This window comes from Aotus nancymaae, unplaced genomic scaffold, assembly GCF_030222135.1.
Source record: "Aotus nancymaae isolate 86718 unplaced genomic scaffold, 86718_ANA_hifiasm-v0.15.2.pri h1tg000012l, whole genome shotgun sequence".
NCBI classification, from domain to species: Eukaryota; Metazoa; Chordata; class Mammalia; order Primates; family Aotidae; genus Aotus; species Aotus nancymaae.
In genome coordinates this window covers 40,519,832-40,529,329 of record NW_026988423.1, presented here as the reverse complement: position 1 = coordinate 40,529,329, position 9,498 = coordinate 40,519,832, and the positions used below count along the sequence as shown (strand labels likewise).

Genomic DNA, 9,498 nt, shown 5'->3' with positions numbered 1-9,498 from the left:
ATGGCGGCCTCTCGAGGGCTCCCCGGAGGAGCCGTTAGGTCACGGGGGGCCTCGGAAGGCGGCCTAAGGAAGCAGGCGGGCTCGGCCGCCTCTCTAGGCCACGGAGCCGTGCAGATCCGGGTCCCCAGTGACCACTCGGTCCCCACTGGGCGAGACCTACCTAGTCCTGACAACGGACAGAGGCCTTCACAGGCCGGGAGGTGAGCGGAGTTCCAAGTGAGGCGGGTGGAACGGTTAGCGGCCGTCGCGCGGTCAGCGTTCATTCTACAGACCTTGCTGTCGGGAGGGAGAAACGGTAGAATGACAGGCCGCGTCTGGCGCGTTGGAAATGCCCACCACGCTCTGGGAAGGTTGCTGACCGTTTGTGGAAGACCTGTGAATATAATTTGAAAAAGCTGCTCCCAACTCCACCCCAACCTTTTTTTTTCTTTTTCTCTTTTCTTTTTATTATTTTTTTCTCTTTTTTTTCCACCTTCAACTGTCTTGGTAGAGTTATACACCCCAGCCTTTTAATAGAAAACATTTGTCCATCTAGCCCCTCTAGGTGTAAAGAGGTTGCCGACGTATGATAAAGTGGAGTTAGAAAACCACGCATCTTGTAAATTCTCATTTGTTTAAAAGAAATCATAGAAAATACATATCTCCTGGAGATGACTTTTGGAAATGGAGCTGTTAGGTGGCCTCTGGAAGCGATAGTCCACGTTTGTTCAGTGGGTTAGGTGACATGGAGCTGGAAGACCCGAGAAGGAGGAGAAGGTTCTCTGCTAGACTGGTCCTATTTAGAAGATATTTTCGTATTCTAGCCGTTGCTTTGTGTGCATTTTATTCCTCACTACTGTATATATCGTTGACAATGCTAAACTTTTTAAAATGTCTGTTCTTTTTAGATGTTCTGAAGTGCCTGATGTTAAAATTAGAGGTAGTAAAATCGTATTTTGTAAATAATTTTTTGTTACAATTTGTAGGAAATGTTTTTTGGGGGGAATGGCCAAATCACCTGTTGAGTAGTACTCACTGTGTGTGCAGTGGTTCAGGGGAGGAGGGAAGAGGGGGAGGTGCAGACAGTTCTGTGCCACCCTGCTTACAGCAAGGCAAGGTGAATTATTATATCTCTGCATTTTGTTTTACTTAACTGCGCATATAGTGTACATAAAGGACAAACAAGTCCTAACTTTAACATCTAGTCTTTCTAGAGGTTAAAGAGGTTGCCAGTGTATGACCAAGTAGTAAAATCAGCATATTTTGTCCCCTTTGTGATGAAATTCATAGGAAAACTTGTCTTCGGTAAACGACTTTTGCATTGGAATTTGTTCAGTCATCTCTGAGCATTACATGTGCCTGTACTCGTCCACTGGATTGAAGGCAGAGAAGAAAGAGAGGAGGGAATGATTCCAGGCCAAAATGGTCACAGTTAGACGGTACCTCAGATGATAACCATTGTTATGTGTGTGCAATTTTAGTTAACAGTGCTGTGTACGTGTGGACAAGTTATATGAAATATCTACTCTTTCTAGATATTTGGAAGTGCTTGGTGTATTTAAAAGTAGAAGTAGAATAACACTTTTTGTAAATAGCTTTTAAAAAGTGATGGGAAGTGCGTTGGGAAGTGGAATTGTGGAACCACCTGGGAGGTGGGAGGGAAGAAATTACAAAAGGTGTTTTGCCATTGTTTATTAGAAAATTTCAGCTTAATCCATTGCCTATATGTTACATGCATTTCCTTTAACTTTGCTATCTATACCGTATGTATTATGTATATACTGGACAAATGGGTCCCAATTTTATAATATCTAGTCTCCAGATATTAAAGAGGTCGCCAATGTATGACAGAAGTAGAGTTAGTAAACTGACACATCCTGTACACTTTGTTAAAATTCACAGAAAGGCTGTCTTCTGAGGAAGACTTTCGGAAGTGAAGTAACATCAGCTGCAAGTGACACATGTGCCTGTGTCCACCAGGTTGTTGGTGGTGAAGAGTTGGAAGGAATGAAGAGTTCTAGACCAGAATGTTCCTATCTAGAAGACACTTTCAGATATAACCATTGTTACATGTGTGCAGTTTATTCAACACTACTGTGTATATAGCGGACAAACTTAAGTTCTAATTTGAAACATCTAGTCTTTCTAGATGTTTAGAAGTGCACAAAGTGTGTTAAAAGTAGAGGTAGTAAATAACAAACACATTTTGTAGCTGTCTCTTTGATATATTATCTTTTGGAAATTGATCAATTCTCTGAGCAGTACATTATGGTATCTGTGCAGATTCAGGGAGGAGGAGCGTAAAGGGCTTTCCACCAGTGTGTTTATGATGAGGCACATTGATCATTGTCCTTTATGTCTGCATTTGCATTAACTGTGCTGTGTATGTAGTATATATGAGGACATAAGAGTCCTAATTTACATCTAGTCGATGTTAAAGAGGTTGCCAATGTATGACAGAAGTAGAGTTAGTAAATTCAATACATTGAGTATACCTTGTGTTAAAAATCGTAGGGAAGACTTCTTAAAAACAGAAGTGACATTGTTAAAATCCCCCCTAAGCTGTCCATGGGGTTGGTAGAGGTCGGAAAGGGAAGTAGGTTCTAGGCCAGAATGTTCCTATTTAGAAGACACTCAAATTACAGTCTGTGTTATGTATATACACCATTTATTCAATGCTACTGTGTATATAATGGAAAACTTGAGTCCAGTTGGAAATACCTAGTCTTTCTAGGTGTTTAAAAGTGCACAACATAGGTTAAAAGTATAGGGCTAAAGTACCACCCTCTAAGCGTTTGTTTTCATTACTTCCTTAGGAGTGGTTGGTTGCATTTGGGAATGGAATTGTTAAAATTTGATGCCTAGGAGCCTATGCTGACTATTCATTGGGTGGTGATGGCTAGGGGAGGAGGAGGTATGCAGGGAGAAGGGTTTTGTGCCCTGAGATTAGTTCAGCTGGTCTAACCATTGCTCTGTATGTGCATTTTAGTTAATATTATGTATTAAAGGATAAACAAGTCAATGCTCAGAGTATGTTAAAAATAGAAATAGTAAATCAGTCCCTTTGCGCATGTCCTTTTGTTAGTTTTGAGGAAGGCCTGTCTTCTGGGAGTGACCTTTATTATTAGTTCACCTCTTGGAGCCAGACACCTATACGTAGTCACTGGGGATGGTGGAAGAGGGAGAAGACAGGGTGAAGGGAAGGGCTCTTTGCTAGTATCTCCGTATCTAGAAGATGGTTTTAGATGATAAACACAGACAGGTCTGGATGAGTGTTTGTAGCAAAGTGCCTGTGTTAATTGTGGACAAAGTTCATTATTTTGCAACATCTAAGCTTTATGAATGTCTGGGGTGACAACGTAGAGCTAGTGAATTAGCCAATTTGTAAATACCTTTGTTGTAATTGACAGAAAAGATGCATCTTGGACATGGAATTGTTAAACCACCTCTGAGCAGTGTATGTCGGGACTTGTTCATTGGTTGGCAGCAGAGGGGCAGAAGGAAACTCTAAAGGGAGGGATGTGTGCAGATGTGTCCACATTCGTGTTTTGATGATAGCCATTAATGTATGCATCTCTTGTGGCTGTGCTATAGGAATGTATTAAATAATTCAGTGGAAATATACCTTGCTAATATTTTAATGGCATAGATCTGCTAATGAGCTCTCTGAGAAGCATTGTCCTTAGTGTATTCTGTTGCTGTATGCTTCATTTTAAATTGAGCATGAAGGGAATGCAGTGTTTAAATCGGAACTCTGCCAATGCTTTTATCTAGAGGCGTGTTGCCATTTTTGTCTTCTATGAAATTTTTGTCCCAAGAAAGACAGGATTACATTTTTTTTTAGCAGACTGAGTTGGTGTATTGTATTCTTGGTTATCAAAATGCTCAGATTGCTTTGCGATTTTGAATTAGTAATTATTCATGGTGTGTGAAAGATCATGGTACATACTATACAGTCTCAGTCCCATAAAATGGGATGTTGTGCCTACGGACACACAGGACCTGGAAGAACGTGTCAAACTATAAACTGCTTGTGATTGTGACTTTGTTCTTTGCTTCTTGTGTTTTTCAGTTTCCTCTAATGTACTTAACATCTTAAAAGTAAAGCTTATTTTAAAAACATGTATTGCTGGGCGCGGTGGCACGTGCCTGCAGTTCCAGCTACCCGGGAGGCTGAGGTGGGAGGATCGCTTGAGCCCAGGAGTTCTGGGCTGTAGTGTGCTATGCCGATCGGGTGTCTGCACTAAGTTCGGCATCAATATGGTGACCTCCGGGGATTGGGGGACCACCAGGTTGCCTAAGGAGGGGTGAACTGGCCCAGGTTCGAAACGGAGCAGGTCAGAACTCCCATGCTGATCAGTAGTGGGATCTCGCCTGTGAAGAGCCACTACACTCCAGCCTGGGCAACATAGCAAGACCCCGTCTCTAAAAACAAACAAACAAACAAACAAAAAACATGTATTAAGCCCTTGTTGCTTGTAGAATAAAGTTAGTATACTCCACAGGAAAAGGAAAAAAAAATTTAAAGAACCTTCAGGCCGGGCGCGGTGGCTCCTGCCTGTAATCCCAGCACTTTGGCAGGCCAAGGTGGGCGAATCACCTGAGGTCAGGAGTTTGAGACCAGTCTGGCCAACATGGTGAAACCTCGTCTCTACTAAAAATAGAAAAAATTAGCTGGGCGTGGTGGCAGGGGCCTATAATCCCAGATAGTTGGGAGACTGAGGCAGGAGAATCACTTGAACCTGGAGTCGGAAGTTGCAGTGAGCCGGGACCTCGCCATAGCACTCCAGCCTGGGCAACAGAGTGAGACTCCATCTCAAACAAACAAAAAAGAACCTTCCTTACGCATTTTGTTTTCAGCCTGCCGTTTCTATTGGGAGGAGTTCCAAGTGCCAGGAAAAACAGACGGTCTCCAGGTGCATGCGACTCTGGCCAGGGTCCTCATCAGTATGATTCTACCTTACAGGGAGGTGACAAAGCTGGCAGCATGTGGGCACACAGCACATACCCAGTTTTCATTGCTTACCCTCATTCTAAAACCACCTTTTTCCAAACTCCTAATATTCCAAATTGATGGCAGGGGGTGGAGGAAGGGGAGACAGTGCTTTACCCATGAGCTGAGCCCACAAATACCTGTTTTTAATTTTGTGTTTTTTTTTTTAATTTTTTTTTTTTAAGACGGGTTTTCACCATGTTGGTCACGCTGGTCTTGAACTCCCGACCTCTGGTGATCTGCCCGCCTTGGCCTCCAAAGTGCTGGGATTACAGGCGTGAGCCACCACGCCCGGCTGATTTTGTATGTATTTTTAATTTTTTAAATAGAGATGGGGGCTGAGTGCCATGGCTCATGCCTGTAATCCCAGCACTTTGGGAGGCTGAGGCAGGTGGACCACATGAGGTCAGAAGTTAGAGAACAGCCTGACCGACATGGTGAAACACCATCTCTACTAAAAATACAAAATGCCACCGGGGCATGGTGGCGTGCACCTGTAATCCCAACCACTCAGGAGGCTGAGGCAGGGGAATCGCTTGAACCCGGGAGGCAGAGGTTGCATGAGCCGAGTTCGCGCCACTACACTCTAGCCTTGGTGACAGAGCGAGACTCCCAGACTCTGTCTGAAAAAAAAATAGAGATGGGAGCTGGTGCAGAGGCTCACGCCTGTAATCCCAGCACTTTGGGAGGCTGAGGCAGGGGGATCACTTGAGGTCAAGAGTTTGAGGCCAGCCTGGCTAACATGGTGAAACCCCATCTCTACTAAAAATACAAAAATTAGTTTGGCATGGTGGTGCGTGCTTGTAGTCCCAGCTACTTGGGAGGCGGAGGCAGGAGAATCGCTTGAACCCGGGAGGCAGAAGTTGCCGTGAGCCGAGATCACACGCCACTGCACTCCAGCCTGCATGACAGAGCGAGACTCCGTCTCAAAAATAAAAATAAGAGATGGAGGTCTCACGATATTGCCCAGATTGGTCTCAAACTTCTGGGCTCAAGCAATCCTGTTTTGGGCCTCACAAAGTGCTGACATTACAGGCATCAGACACCACACTCGACCACAGATACCTAATTGATTCACATTTTAAAAAGCACTTCATACAGTTTCACTTGGACCACAAACCCTGGTATTAAGCCAATTTTAGAGAAATTGTGACTTGCTAAAGGTTGCCAAGTAGGTGAGTTGGAGAGCCTAGATTAGCCCCGCATGTTGTGGGTGCCAGAATTTCCTTATGATACTGAGCATCATTTATTTCACTTTGGGGAAAGTTTTTTTTTTTTTTTTTTTTTGAGATGGAATCTTGCTCTGTGACGAGGCTGGAGTGCAGTGACGCAATCTCGGCTCACTGCAATGTCCGCCTCCTGGGTTCAAGCAATTCTTACACCTCAGCCTCCCGAGTAGCTGGGACCACAGGCGCGCGCCACCACGTGCGGCTAATTTTTTTGTATTTTTAGTAGAGACGGGGTTTCACCGTGTTGGCCAGGATGGTCCCGATCTCTTGACCTCGTGATCTGCCTGCCTTGGCCTCCCAAAGTGCTGGGATTACAGGCGTGAGCCACCGCGCCCGGCCTGGGGAAAGTTTTTACTGAATTGTTTATATAAAAGAGCTGGAAAAGACTTGAGGAAATGAGTTCTAAGCATAAAAGCCTCCAACTTACTGAAATGCAACCTACTGAAACACATATTCTGCAAGGTTTAAAATACCTGGAACTTTTTCTTTAATTTACTGTTTTTTCTTTTTTCTTTTGCTTTTTAGACAGGGCCTTGCTGTGTTGCCCAGGCTGGAGTGCAGTGGCACAAACATGGCTCACTACAGCCTTGACCTCTTGGGCTCAAGAGATCCTCTCGCCTCGGGGTCCTGAATAGCTGGGACCACAGGTGGGCACCGCCATGGCCAGCTATGTTTTTTCTAATTGCTGACCAAAAGGGGTCATGTTATGTTGCCCAGGCTGGTCTCAAACTCCTGTCTTCCCACCTTGGCCTCCCAAAGTGCTGGGATTACAAGAGCAAGCCACTCAGGCTGCCCTGGCTAATTTATATATATATATATATATATTTGAGACAGAGTCTTGCTCTGTTGCCCAGGGTGGAGTGCCGTGGTACAATCTCGTCTCACTGCAACCTCTGCCTCTCAGGTTCAAACAATTCTCCTGCCTCAGCCTCCTGAGTAGCTGGGATTACAGACACCCACCACCATGCCCTGCTAATATTTTTTAGTAGAGACTGGGTTTCACCATGTTGGCCAGGTTGGTATCAAACTGCTAAACTCGTGATCTGCCCTCCTCAGCCTCCCAAAGTGCTTAGATTACAGGCTTGAGCCACTGCACTGCCTAATTTGCCATTAATAGACTTATTTTCTCCCTCACATTTCTAAGCTACAGATTTGATTCTTGCTGGTTTATAAGGTATCTTCAGGTGATTGGTTCCAAGGCTCCCATGGATAACAAAATCCACAGTGCTCACATCCCTTATATAAATGGCACAGTATTTGCATGTAACCTATGAACATCTGCGGTATACTTTAAATCATCTCTAGATTACTTAAAGTATCTAGTATAGTGTAAACAGGATATAAATATACTGTATTGTTTAGGGAATGGCAAGGAAAATAGCCTGTTTCCTACAGAAGTGACCATGAATTTTTTCAGAAAAAAATTTTTTTGAGACAGGATCTCACTCTGGGCTGGAGTTAAGTGGTACGATCTTAGCTCACTGCAACCTTGAACTCCTGGGCTTCCGCAATCCCACCACCTCAGCCTCCCTAGCAGCTGGGACTACAGGCGCATGCTACTTCACCTGGGTGATTTATCTTTTGTAGGTATCTCTGTTGAGAAATGCTGAGCGTATGATGAGATATATTGTTTGCTAGGAAGAAAGATGGCAAGGAAAACTTAGCCGCCCACCGCCCCCCGCCCAAGTAGAAAACTACTTGGAGTTTTCTAAAGTGGCAAGACAACATATAATTATCACACACCAGTTAAAACAATTATTTAGGGGCGGGATATGTGACCCTGCCCCCTTGGCTCCCTTGTGAATACTTTTGTCTGTGATCAGCGGTAAGCGGGCACCAGCTGCCTACCTGGTATATTTTTGTGTTGAGAAAATATACCGAACATCAGTTTGTTAATAATAATCACCTGTTCACAGAGAATAACTACGTGGGTCAGAATCTGCTCGCGGCCCTCAGCCTGGAATGCTGTCAGCCCCCGAGGCCCTCAGCTCCGAAGGCTGTTGGCCCCCTTGATGGTCCCACTTTGCTGTTCTATCTGGGTATCTGCTTCTCAGTTCCTTCAGCGCCACCTGGGTGGGGGTCTCTACGGCTGAGCTGGTCTTGTAGATCTCACTTTGTTGCATAGGCTCCAAATATTCTCAATCCTCAATTGGCTGAATTCATGGATGTGGAACTTGGGGATTTGAAGGGCCGACTGCACAATCAATGAATGCATCACAAAGTCCTTTCTGACCTTAGGGCAATAGGCCAGTGCACCTAGAGGATTATTACACATCCTTCTTGTAGCAGTGACTCCTACCAGGGAGAGGCCAGGCCAGTCACGCTTGCATTTTGTCAGTCAGTTGTTCATATTTCTTTGATTCAATTTATTTGAATCACCGCTACACCTGGGTATGAGGGACATCTGAGCATGTAACACCACAGACTCACAGAGGTCCCGAGCCTCCAGGAAAATGAGCAAAGGTGTCTTCTATAAACCCAGAAGGCAATATGCTGGGGGACTGGCCAGGAGTGAATTGTGCTCAGAGGCTGTCAGAGAGCCTGTTTCAGAAACAGAAAGTTTAGGCATTCCAAGAGCACAGCTGATAGGAGGCAAGGCAGCAATTGGCTAAGTCCCTTAATCACCAGCACCTCACTCACCTGACAGTGGTGTAGAGCTCTGAAACTCAGAAAAAAGAACCTGTGGAAGGCGAGCATGGTGGCACACACCTGTACTCCCAGCACCTAGGGAGGCTGACGTGGGCAGATCACCTGAGGTCAGGAGTTTGACACCAGCCTGGCCAACATGGTGAAACCCTGTCTCTACTAAAAGTACAAAATTAGCTCTGTGTGGTGGTGCATGCCTGTAATCCCAGCTGCTGGGGGTGGGGGTGGGGGCCACTGAGGCAGGAGAATCGCTTGAACCTGGGAAGTAGAGGTTGCAGTGAGCCTAGATCACACCACTGCACTCCAGAGTGGGTGACAGAGCAAGACGCCGTCTCAAAAAAACAAACAAACAAACAAAATGGCAGAGCAAAATGTAGGCTGAAGATCAACTAGAAGAGAATGAAATTTTGAGCTTTCCATGAAGGATGGAACTGGGCTCACTTAAATTAAAAAAGACCTGCTGATCCTTTTGTAGTTAAGTGTGATGATTGGGTTTTCGCACTCATAGGTGAGGTGTACCTCCCTCAAACCTGGTTATATTGACGTATTACTCCTTGACATGAAAAATGTGGCCTACTCCAAACCATATCCCACCCTTTAAAGTTCTTCCCCAGCATGGAGTGGGTGATTGCAGCTAGCCTGAGTGTTTTA

At 44.9% G+C, this 9,498-nt stretch overlaps 1 long non-coding RNA gene and 1 pseudogene across 1 annotated transcript; both read left to right on the top strand.

Annotated features, from left to right (window-relative positions):
• On the top strand, window positions 1–4,022 carry LOC105714955 (uncharacterized). Its single transcript, XR_001106934.2, has 2 exons — window positions 1–1,418; window positions 1,882–4,022. It is a non-coding gene; the product is annotated as an uncharacterized LOC105714955 (long non-coding RNA).
• A 5,288-nt stretch (window positions 4,023–9,310) lies between these two features.
• LOC135274701 (small nucleolar RNA U13) lies at window positions 9,311–9,407 on the top strand (annotated as a pseudogene).
• The last annotated feature ends 91 nt before the right edge of the window (window positions 9,408–9,498 follow it).